Source organism: Schistocerca gregaria, chromosome 4, assembly GCF_023897955.1.
Source record: "Schistocerca gregaria isolate iqSchGreg1 chromosome 4, iqSchGreg1.2, whole genome shotgun sequence".
Lineage (NCBI taxonomy): Eukaryota > Metazoa > Arthropoda > Insecta > Orthoptera > Acrididae > Schistocerca > Schistocerca gregaria.
This window is the reverse complement of record NC_064923.1, coordinates 5,305,278-5,317,940: the sequence shown is the minus strand read 5'-3', so window position 1 is coordinate 5,317,940 and position 12,663 is coordinate 5,305,278. Positions and strand designations below refer to the sequence as shown.

The window sequence follows — 12,663 nt, the reverse complement described above, 5'->3', positions numbered from 1 at the left end:
TATGTTAACAACTCACTCAAACCACCCATTCCACTTAGTAGACTATAGACCTTGACCATTAACAGGAGCAATTGGAGCAATAGTCCTAGTATCAGGACTAGCAAAATGATTCCACCTATTTAATATTAACTTATTCATAATTGGATTTGGAATTACCCTACTAACTATAATTCAATGATGACGAGATGTAGTACGAGAAGGAACATATCAAGGATTACATACAGGATTTGTATCAATTGGATTACGATGAGGAATAATTTTATTTATTGCATCAGAGGTATTATTTTTCGTTTCTTTTTTTTGAGCATTCTTTAGAAGAAGATTAGCACCAACAATTGAACTAGGAATACTATGACCTCCAATAGGAATTCAACCCTTTAACCCTATACAAATTCCATTACTTAATACAGCTATTCTTTTAGCATCAGGAGTAACAGTAACATGAGCACATCATAGTTTAATGGAATCTAATCATACTCAAGAACTACAAGGATTATTCTTCACAGTGTTATTAGGACTATACTTTACAATACTTCAAGCATATGAATATTGAGAAGCACCTTTTACCATTGCAGATGCAGGTTATGGATCAACATTCTTTGTTGCAACAGGATTCCATGGTTTACACGTAATTATTGGAACAATCTTTTTATCAACATGTCTACTTCGACACTTAATAAATCAATTTTCACCAAGACATCACTTTGGATTTGAAGCAGCAGCATGATACTGACACTTCGTAGACGTAGTATGATTATTCTTATATATCTCTATTTATTGATGAGGTAGATAATTGTTTTTCTAGTATAAATAGTACATTTGACTTCCAATCAGAAAGCTTGATATAAATCAAGAAAAACAATTCTAATTCTATCAACAAGAGTTTTCATTAGATTTATTATTCCAATAATTGTTATAATCCTGGCAACAACACTATCAAAAAAATTAATTAATGATCGAGAAAAAAGATCACCATTTGAATGTGGGTTTGATCCAAAAAGATCAGCACGAATACCATTCTCAATACGATTCTTCCTAATCGCAGTAATCTTTTTAATTTTTGATGTAGAAATTGCACTAATTCTACCAATTGTAATTATTTTTAAAACTTCAGACACTATAATCTGAACAGTATCAACAATATTTTTTATTCTAGTTCTATTAGGAGGACTATACCATGAATGAAACCAAGGAGCATTACAATGAGCAGAATAAAGGGTTGTAGTTAAATATAACATTTGGGTTGCATTCAAAAAGTATTGATATTATCAATCAACCTTAAATAGAATAAGAAGCGAAATATTGCAGTCAGTTTCGACCTGGAAGATTGGTATGTACTACCCTTATTCTTATTAATTGAAGCCAAAAAGAGGCGTATTACTGTTAATAATATAATTGAACTATAATAGTTCCAATTAAGGAAATGTAAAGCCAATATGAAAGCTGCTAACTTTTTATATTAGCGGTTAAACTCCGTTAACATTTCTAAAATTTATATAGTTTAAATAAAACATTACATTTTCACTGTAAAAATAATATATCTATATTTATAAATACTTAAAAGTAAAAATACTTCCTTAACATCTTCAGTGTCACGCTCTAATTATAAGCTATTTAAGTAAACGAAAAATAATATTACCAAAATAAATATTCAAAAAATAAAAGTTAAAAGATAAATCTTGAAATTGGAATCATATCAACCTTGAATATAACCAATTAAATAAATAAATAATCTATATAAACCTTGACCACCAAGTAATTCACCTCAACCATAATCAAATGACTTAGATGAATAATAACCTATTTTTAAAGGAATATATCTAATAAACTTAGTTGAAAGAAAAGGTATAAATCATATAGAACCAGCAAATCTAACAAAAGAAAGTATACTTAAAGAAAATAAATTATGAGAAAAATCAAAATTAGAAATAAGATAACCTAAATAAGCACCTAAAATAACAACTGTAATAGTTAAAAACTTTAAATAATAAGGTAAAGCAATCACATGAGGAATAGGAAAAATTAATCAAGATAAAAGACTACCACCAAAAACAGCAACAAACAATAGACCAATTATTCCAAATGAAATATAATAACCCTTATCATCAAAAGAAAATCTAGAATAAAAATAATTATCACCAGATATTGAATAATAAAACAAACGAAAAGAATAAGAAGCAGTTAAACCAGTAGAAAAAAAATAAAGAAAAAAATTAAACAATTAATTCATCTTAAACAAACCATCTCAAGAATTAAATCCTTTGAATAAAATCCCGCTAAAAAAGGTATTCCACACAAAGATAAACTAGAAACATTAAAACAAACTGAAGTTAAAGGTATGAAATTAACAATTGATCCTATAAAACGAATATCCTGAGAATCCTTCAAATTATGAATTATTGAACCTGCACATATAAATAATAATGCCTTAAATAAAGCATGAGCCAATAAATGAAAAAATGCAAGCTTTGGATAACCTATAGCCAAAATTCTTATTATTAAACCAAGTTGTCTTAAAGTAGAAAGAGCAATAATCTTCTTTAAATCAAACTCAAAATTAGCGCCCAATCCAGCCATAAATATAGTTATACAACCAATTAAAAGTAAAAATCAACCACAATTATAAGTATCCAATATTGGTCTAAAACGAATTAATAAATAAACACCAGCAGTAACAAGAGTAGAAGAATGAACTAAAGCAGAAACAGGAGTAGGAGCTGCTATAGCAGCAGGAAGTCATGAAGAGAAAGGAATCTGAGCTCTCTTAGTTATAGCTGCTGAAACAATTAATATAGTAATGAGCTTTATTTCTAAAGAATTAGAAATAAAATCATAATAATAAATATAATTTCAACCACCAAAATTTAACATTCATGCAATAAAAATTAAAATAGCATCATCACCAATACGATTAGAAAGTGCAGTTAATATACCAGCACTATAAGATTTTACATTTTGATAATAAATAACTAAACAATAAGAAACTAAACCTAAACCATCTCAACCTAATAAAATTCTAATTAAATTAGGACTAATAATTAAAAAACCTATAGAAAGAATAAATATTAAAACAATAATAATAAAACGATTTATATTCTTTTCACCAGATATATAATCCTCTCTATAATAAATAACCAAAGAAGAAATATATATAACAAAAGATATAAAAATAAGAGATATTCAATCCAAAATTAAAGTTATAACAACTATAGAACCATTTAAATTGAAAAGCTCTCACTCAACAAAAACTCTATAATCAATTATTAAATAATAAATACCTAAAATAAAAATTATAGTTCTCGAAATAAACAAAGAAAAAAAACTCAAAGAACAAATAGAAAATAAATTCACGGCCTAAGATGAAAAACTTCATATCATTGATTCCACAAAACAATATTTTTAATTAAAATACTTAAGCAAACTAAACAAAGAAATATTCACCCTTTAAACAGAGAATATTTAAAGGCAATCAATGTAAAAGTAAAAGATGATATTCACGAAAATAACCAAGAGAACAAGTATAAACACCAGAATAATAATTCCCATGCTGAGAATAAGAATATATATACAAAGTATAAACAGCTCTAAAAAAAGATAAAAAAATCAAAGCAAAGAATCTAAAAGAAGATCAAGATATAATTCTATTTAATAATCTAATTTCACCTACCAAATTTAAAGAAGGAGGAGCAGCCATATTTGATGATCTTAAAAGAAATCATCATAAAGCCATTCTTGGCATCAAATTAATTATACCCTTGTTAATTAATAATCTTCGTCTACCTAAAGGTTCATAAATAATATTAGATAAACAAAATAAACCAGAAGAACATAAACCATGACCAACCATTAGAGAAAGAGAACCTACACAACCTCATCAATTCATAGTCATCAATCCACCAATAACCATTCTTATATGAGCAACAGAAGAATATGCAATTAAAGACTTTAAATCAACCTGACGAAAACAAATAAATCTTACAATAACACCCCCAGATAAACCTAAAGACAATCAAAAATAATTAAACTTTAAACCCAAATAAGAAATAACCTTTATAACACGAAAAATACCATAACCACCTAACTTTAATAAAACACCAGCAAGAATTATTCTACCTGAAATAGGGGCCTCTACATGAGCCTTAGGAAGTCATAAATGAACCAAAAACATAGGTATCTTAACTAAAAAAGCCAAAATTATAAATACATAAAACATAAAATAATAAGAACCAAAATCAACCAATAAAGGAAAATATAAAGTATTAGAAAAAACATAAACCTTAAATAAAACTAATAATAAAGGTAATCTAGCAACCAAAGTATAAAAAATTAAATAAACACCAGCCTGCAAACGCTCAGGTTGATAACCCCAACCCAAAATTAAAAGTAAAGAAGGAACTAATCTAGCCTCAAAAAAATATAAAAAGAAAGAAGACTTAATCTAGCAAATGAACAATAAAGCATAATTATTAAAATCAAAACCATAAAAACAAAAAAATTAGAATGATATGAACTTAAATAAACTGAACCTCTAGCAGTGATTATTAAAGAACAAATCCAAAAACTAAGTAAAATTAAACTAAAAGAAAAATAATCAATACCAAAATAATATCTAATTATATTCAAATCAGCATATGAATAAACACAAATTATAAAAACAAAACCCGACAGAAACATTAAAGAATGAACCAACCATCAACAATTATTTAATAAACAAAGAGGGAGCAAAAAATAGTTATAAATAAATACTTTAACATAAAGATAAACCAAAAGAATTAAAAAAATCATTACCATGAGAACGAATTATTGAAACTAAAATATAAAGACCTAAAGCACCCTCACAAACAGAAAAAACTAAAAAAATAACAGGAAAAAAATAATCATAATCAAACTCAATAAGAAAAACAATAACTAACATAAATAAAGAAAGAACAATATATTCTAATCTCAAAAGAACCATTAATAAATGTTTACGTTTAGAAGAAAAAACATAAACACTAGCAAAATAAATCAATAAAGAAGTAAAAATAGAGAATACAAACATTAGTTTTAATAGTTTAAAAAATAACGCCGGTCTTGTAAACCGGAAATAAGTCCAGCCCCCACTTTTAAAACTTCAGAGGTGGAAAAGCTTCCATCATCGGTCCCCAAAACCGGTATTTTAAATAAACTAACCCCTGAAATGATCAAAATAATAATTATATCATTATCAAATGTAATAAATATTAATTTTATTAAATTAAGACACCCAATATCAATAATGCTTTTTATTATCCTTCAAACCTTCCTAGTTGGATTAATAACAGGAACAATAATAGAAAGATATTGATTATCATATATTTTATTTTTAACATTTCTTGGTGGTATACTAGTATTATTTATTTACATTACAAGAATTGCATCAAACGAAATATTTCAGCCTAAATCAATCACTATAATTATTACATTAATAATGTGAGTATTTATCATATTAATATTAATTATTCTAGATATATCTATATTTATAGACTTTTTCAAAAACACCGAAACTATAAATATTGATAATTCAATCAATTATCAAAAAAAACAATATCTTTAGAAAAATTATATAATAGACCAACATTCATTATTACAATAATAATAATAATTTATTTATTTTTAGCACTACTAGCAGTTGTTAAAATCACCGATATTAATCAGGGACCTATTCGTAAAATAAGATAATTACTAATGAATAAACCCTTACGATTAAGACATCCTTTAAATAAAATTATTAATAACTCTTTAACTGACTTACCTGCCCCAACAAATATTTCATTTTGATGAAATTTTGGATCCCTATTAGGGTTATGTTTGGTAATTCAAATCGTAACTGGACTATTTTTAGCTATACATTATACATCAAATATTGAAATAGCATTCAGTAGTGTAGTACACATCTGCCGAGACGTAAATAATGGTTGAATTATCCGAACCTTACACGCAAATGGAGCATCTATATTTTTTATTTGTATTTACTTACATGTAGGACGGGGAATTTACTATGGACCTTATATATATATATATATACATACCTGAATAATTGGTACAGTGATTTTATTTTTAGTTATAGCAACTGCATTTATAGGATATGTCTTACCCTGAGGCCAAATATCTTTTTGAGGTGCAACAGTAATTACTAATTTATTATCAGCAATCCCATACTTAGGAACAGATTTAGTCCAATGAGTATGAGGAGGATTCGCTGTTGATAATGCAACATTAAATCGATTCTTCACATTCCATTTTGTATTACCATTTATTATTGCTGCTATAGCAGCAATTCATTTATTTTTTCTTCACCAAACAGGATCTAATAATCCTCTTGGACTAAATGGAGATATTGAAAAAATTCCATTCCATCCATACTTTACCTTTAAGGATTCTATTACATTTGTAATAATAACATCATTATTAATTATACTATGTTTAATTAATCCTTACCTATTAGGAGATCCAGATAACTTTGTACCTGCCAACCCATTAGTAACACCAGTTCACATTCAACCAGAATGATATTTCCTATTTGCATATGCAATTCTACGATCTATCCCTAATAAGTTAGGAGGTGTTATTGCATTATTTTTATCAATTAGAATCTTAATAATTTTACCATTTTATAATAAAACATCATTCCGAGGCATTCAATTTTACCCTATTAATCAAATTTTATTCTGAATTATCGTAGTTGTTGTATGCTTACTAACGTGAATTGGTAAACGACCTGTTGAAGAACCTTATATTATAACAGGTCAAATCTTAACAATTATTTACTTCACATATTTCTTAATTAATGTCCATGTCGCAAACGCATGAGATAAATTAATTAAGGAATAAAGTTAATTAGCTTAGGAAAAGGATATGTTTTGAAAACATAAAATTAGAAGTTTAACTCTTCTATTAACTTTTCTCAAAAAATTTCACTAAACAAATGAGATAAATAAAATCTTTAAACCAACAAAGAAAATAAAAAAATTCAAAGATAAAGGTAAAAAACTTTTTCAAGCTAAGTACATTAATTTATCATAACGGAACCGTGGTAATGTTCCACGAACCCAAATAAAACCAAAAGATATAATAGCAAGCTTAATAAAAAATATAAAAGAATAAAAATCACCGCCCAAAAAAATTAAAGCCAATAACATTCTTATGAAGACAATTCTAGTATATTCAGCTAAAAAAATTAAAGTAAAACCATCCGCACCATACTCAATATTAAATCCTGAAACTAACTCAGATTCCCCTTCAGCAAAATCAAAAGGAGTACGATTAGTTTCAGCTAAGCAAGAAGCAAAACAAGCTAAAGCTAAAGGAAAAGAAATAATAATAAATCAACAATAAAGCTGATAGTTTATAAAATCAAACATATTAAAACTACCAATTAAAATAATTAAAGACAATAAAATTAAAGCTAAACTAAATTCATAAGAAATTGTTTGAGCAACAGAACGAAGAGAACCTAATAATGAATAATTTGAATTAGAAGATCATCCAGCAATTATAACAGTATAAACACCTAATCTAGTACAACATAAAAAAAATAAAAATCCATAAGAAAAAGAACACATATAAGTTAAATAAGGAAAAATTACTCAAACGGCTAAAGAAATCATTAAATTAAAAACAGGGGAAAAATAATAAAGTAGGTAATTAGATATAATAGGAATTGGCTGCTCCTTACAAATTAACTTAATAGCATCTCTAAATGGCTGAGGAATTCCAACAAAACCTACCTTATTTGGACCCTTTCGAATCTGAATATAACCTAAAACCTTACGCTCTAGTAAAGTTAAAAAGGCAACACTAATTAAAACACAAATAACCAATAAAAGAAAATTCAAAATAAATATAAATAAATCATAAAGTATCAATACTATTTGTAGAAAAAATCTACATAAATGAATTCTAAATTCAACACATTAATCTGTCCAAATAGTAAATAAATTAATATTAATCAATATAACAAAAAATATTTTAACCATATGGTCCTTTCGTACTAATATGGATTAACAATCTTAGGATAGAAACCGACCTGGCTCACGCCGGTCTGAACTCAGATCATGTAAGAATTTAAAGGTCGAACAGACCTAATCATTGGGCTCCTGCACCCAAAATTTTTCTTAATCCAACATCGAGGTCGCAATCTGCTTTGTCGATATGAGCTCTCAAAAACAATTACGCTGTTATCCCTAAGGTAACTTAATCTTATGATCATAAATTATGGATCAAAATAACAAACATAAATAAATGATATAATAATGAAGAGTTTATCTATTCTTCATGTCACTCCAACAAAACATCATCATTAAATATAGAAAGACAAACAAAAAACTATATAAAAGTAAAATGTCAAGCTCTATAGGGTCTTCTCGTCCTAAAGAAGAATTTAAGCCTTTTGACTCAAAAGTTAAATTCAAAAATTTATTAAGAGACAGTTGATTTCTCGTCAAGCCATTCGTTCCAGCCACTAATTAAGAGACTAATGATTATGCTACCTTTGCACGGTCAAAATACCGCGGCTCTTTAAAAATACGCTCAGTGAGCAGGCCAGACCTCAAAATATAAACAAGAGGACATGTTTTTGATAAACAGGCGGAAATCAATTTTGCCTAGTTCCTTATAATAAGTTCACAAGGTAAAAATTTCATACAAATAAATATACTAATTCTATCATTATTACAAAAATTTTAAAATCAAATTAATAATCTTAATAAAAAAACCTAAAATATTTATAAAATCAAAATAAAAAATAATGAACTAAAACGTAATCTTAAAGATAGCTGGTTTAAAGCTTACTATTATATTTCTATAAAATAAATTATAGGTTATTAACTTCAAAGCTTATCCCTTAAAGAATAAATAAGTTAATATTTTTACTTAAAAAATTAAATAAAAACAAATAACTTCAAAAAATTAAATTTTTTGTTAAGAAACTAGATATCTTGGGAAACGATTAACATCTCATTTCTATAAATATTTTAATAATAATTATGATACATTAACTATAAATTATTTATAAATCAACCCAAATCGAGACAAGTAAAATAAATACTAAAATTTTGATAAACCCTGATACATAAGGTACAATAAATAAAATCTACTTAAAAAAATTTAAAATAATATTTCATAAAACACTTACATTACCAATAAACTACAATTTAAAAAATCAATTCTATAAAATATACTAAGACAAAAATACAATAAAATTATTTATATTAAATAATTAAATAAACAAAAAATAAATATAATAAAATAAATAATCAAGATATCCTGATTTGCACAGAAAAATTTTCAGTGTAAATGAAACACTTTACTAATAAGTTATATCTTGAAACTCTTCCTAGATACACTTTCCAGTACATCTACTATGTTACGACTTATCTCATCTAAATTGAAGCTACTTTAAAATAAAATAGAATAATCAATAATGAGAGCGACGGGCGATGTGTACACATCTCAGAGCCAATATCAGTTAAATTAAATAAATTAAATTACTATCAAATCCACCTTCATTAACAGTATTTCACAATCAAATCCGTTATAAACAAAAATCTATTGTAACCCACCTCCTCTTAACTATAAGCTGCACCTTGACCTGAAATATTTTATAATTATAAATCTTGAGAATTATAACTCTAAAAAGATTCTCTGATAACGGAGATATACAAACAAATAAATTAAGAAGAGTAAATCGTGTATTATCAATCATGGGGTAGGTTCCTCTGAATGGAATGAGATACCGCCAAATTCTTTGGGTTTAAAGACCTTAACTAATAGTACCCTGGTAAATATAATTAACATTTAAAATAATAGGGTATCTAATCCTAGTTTATTACTTAAATTTCACAGATTCATAAAAAGGGCCACAAATAAATTTTAACATTTCACCTTACAGATTTATATTTCAACCCTAATAATATAAACAACTGTTTTAACCAATAATATTCACTTGTATCAATCGTATAACCGCGGCTGCAGGCACGTATTATGCCGATACTAAATCAATTGCTAAATCCAAAATCACTTGATAATTAAATCAAATTACTGCAAAAAGAACATTTAGTCTAACAAAACTTACATATAATACAAAGAAAAAGTGAATAAACAAGCAAGAATAAAACTTTTAAAAATAAAAAATAAGAAAATTTTAAATCTATTAATTCAGGAAAAAATAAAAGATTCAAATATTTAAAGAAAAAAAAAGACAAAAACCACAAACATTAACAAAAAAAAAGAAACGCCCCTATGTATGACCACAACAACTTCTCTATTATATATAATTAAAGATTAATACAGTTATAATAGTTGTTATAATGTTTTCTATTAATGATTGTATTACAATTCATTTTGGTAAGAATCCAAGGAATGGTGGTAGTCCACCTAAAGATAATAAAGATAAGAATATTATGAATTTAATTTCGGTTTTTATATTTCTGGCTGAATAAATTTGAGATATGAAAAATTAATTTATTTGCTTAAATAATAAAACTATAATTAATCTTAATAGTGAGTAAATAATGAAGTATAGTTCTCAGATGTTTTCCCTGACTGTTAATAATCTAATTATTCAACCTAGATGTCTGATTGATGAATATGCTAAAAGTTGTCGTAAGGATGTTTGATTTAAACCTCCTATTGCCCCAATAATAATTCTTAAGATAATAATTGTTCAAATAAAAGTTCTTAATTGAATACAATAAGATAAGACCATTATTGGGGCGATTTTTTGTCATGTTATTAATGTTAAACAATTATTTCATCTTGATGCTCCTATAACTTCTGGAAATCAGAAATGGAAAGGTGCAGCTCCAATCTTTAATAATAGTCTAGATCTAATTATTATTGATGGGATAAATTCTGTTTCCCATCCCATGGGATATTTTATTTGAATCAGCAAAATTGAAAATAATAATATTGTCGATGCTATTGCTTGGACAATAAAATATTTAATTGATGATTCATTTATTATTATATTTTTATTTCTTGTTAGGAGCGGAATAAATGAAAGTAAGTTGATCTCAAGTCCTATTCAAACCCCAAATCAGGAATTTGATGAAATGGACAGGATCATTCCTATCATTATGTTGATAGGAAGAGAAGTTTTGTAGAGTTGTTGGTCATTAAAAAGGAGAGGATTGATACCTCTATAAATGGGGTATGAACCCATTAGCTTGTTTAGCTTACCTTTTTACATTAAGGTGTATGATGCACGTTAGTTTTTGATACTAAAGGAGGTAGTTTAATTCCATCTTATGTAATTTTAATGAAGGTAATTTTATTTACTTTATTTACCCTATCAAGGTAACCCTTTAATCAGGCACTTCATTTATTTAATATATAAATCGAAAGTTTTTTTTGAAATTCTTTTATGTATTATTTTGTTTAATTAGGATTAATTTATCCTGCTCATTTTATTTTTTATATATATATATATATATATATAATAAATAATTTATATTAATATATTACATTTAATTGAAATTAAAGTATTATAAGTTCATCTTACCATTATCAATTGATTATTTTGTTGCAATTATTTACCTAGGATTATAGCTACTTACGTTTTTAGCTTAAAATAGGTTATTATAATATAATATATATAATAATATGTAATTTAATATTAAATATTATTATAATTGGATATAATAAATAAAATTATTAATTTAAATATAAAATATTATAATTAATATATATAATTATATTAATTATAATAATATAATTATGTAAATTATCTATAATTAGATTATTTAACTAATATATATGAAAGTTAACTTTATATTAAAAAAAGAATTCATATTAATAACATATTATATTATATTACATAATTGTATAATATATATTTATTATATTATTTAATCTTTCTTTATTTATAAGTGAAAAGAAAGATTAAATAAGAAAGAATATAATACATTTATTGCTATACATGTTCCATATTAATCTTTAATTATATATAATAGAGAAGTTGTTGTGGTCATACATAGGGGCGTTTCTTTTTTTTTGTTAATGTTTGTGGTTTTTTTCTTTTTTTTTCTTTAAATATTTGAATCTTTTATTTTTTCCTGAATTAATAGATTTAAAATTTTCTTATTTTTTATTTTTAAAAGTTTTATTCTTGCTTGTTTATTCACTTTTTCTTTGTATTATATGTAAGTTTTGTTAGACTAAATGTTCTTTTTGCAGTAATTTGATTTAATTATGAAGTGATTTTGGTTTTAGCAATTGATTTAGTATTGGCATAATTCGTGCCAGCAGCGGCGGTTATACGATTGATACAAGTGAATATTATTGGTTAAAACAGTTGTTTATATTATTAGGGTTGAAATATAAATTTGTAAGGTGAAATGTTAAAATTTATTTGTGGCCCTTTTTATGAATCTGTGAAATTTAAATAATAAACTAGGATTAGATACCCTATTATTTTAAATGTTAATTATATTTACCAGGGTACTATTAGTTAAGGTCTTTAAACCCAAAGAATTTGGCGGTATCTCATTCCATTCAGAGGAACCTACCCCATGATTGATAATACACGATTTACTCTACTTAATTTATTTGTTTGTATATCTCCGTTATCAGAGAATCTTTTTAGAGTTATAATTCTCAAGATTTATAATTATAAAATATTTCAGGTCAAGGTGCAGCTTATAG

The 12,663-nt window shown here is 25.7% G+C and overlaps 1 long non-coding RNA gene across 1 annotated transcript in view; it reads left to right on the top strand.

Moving 5' to 3' along the window:
* LOC126267577 (uncharacterized) overlaps positions 1-795 on the top strand; it is a 31,795-nt gene extending 31,000 nt beyond the window's left edge. The window contains exon 2 of the long non-coding RNA XR_007549036.1: positions 582-795. This is a non-coding gene — a long non-coding RNA (uncharacterized LOC126267577). The remainder of the gene's footprint in view (positions 1-581) is intronic.
* The last annotated feature ends 11,868 nt before the right edge of the window (positions 796-12,663 follow it).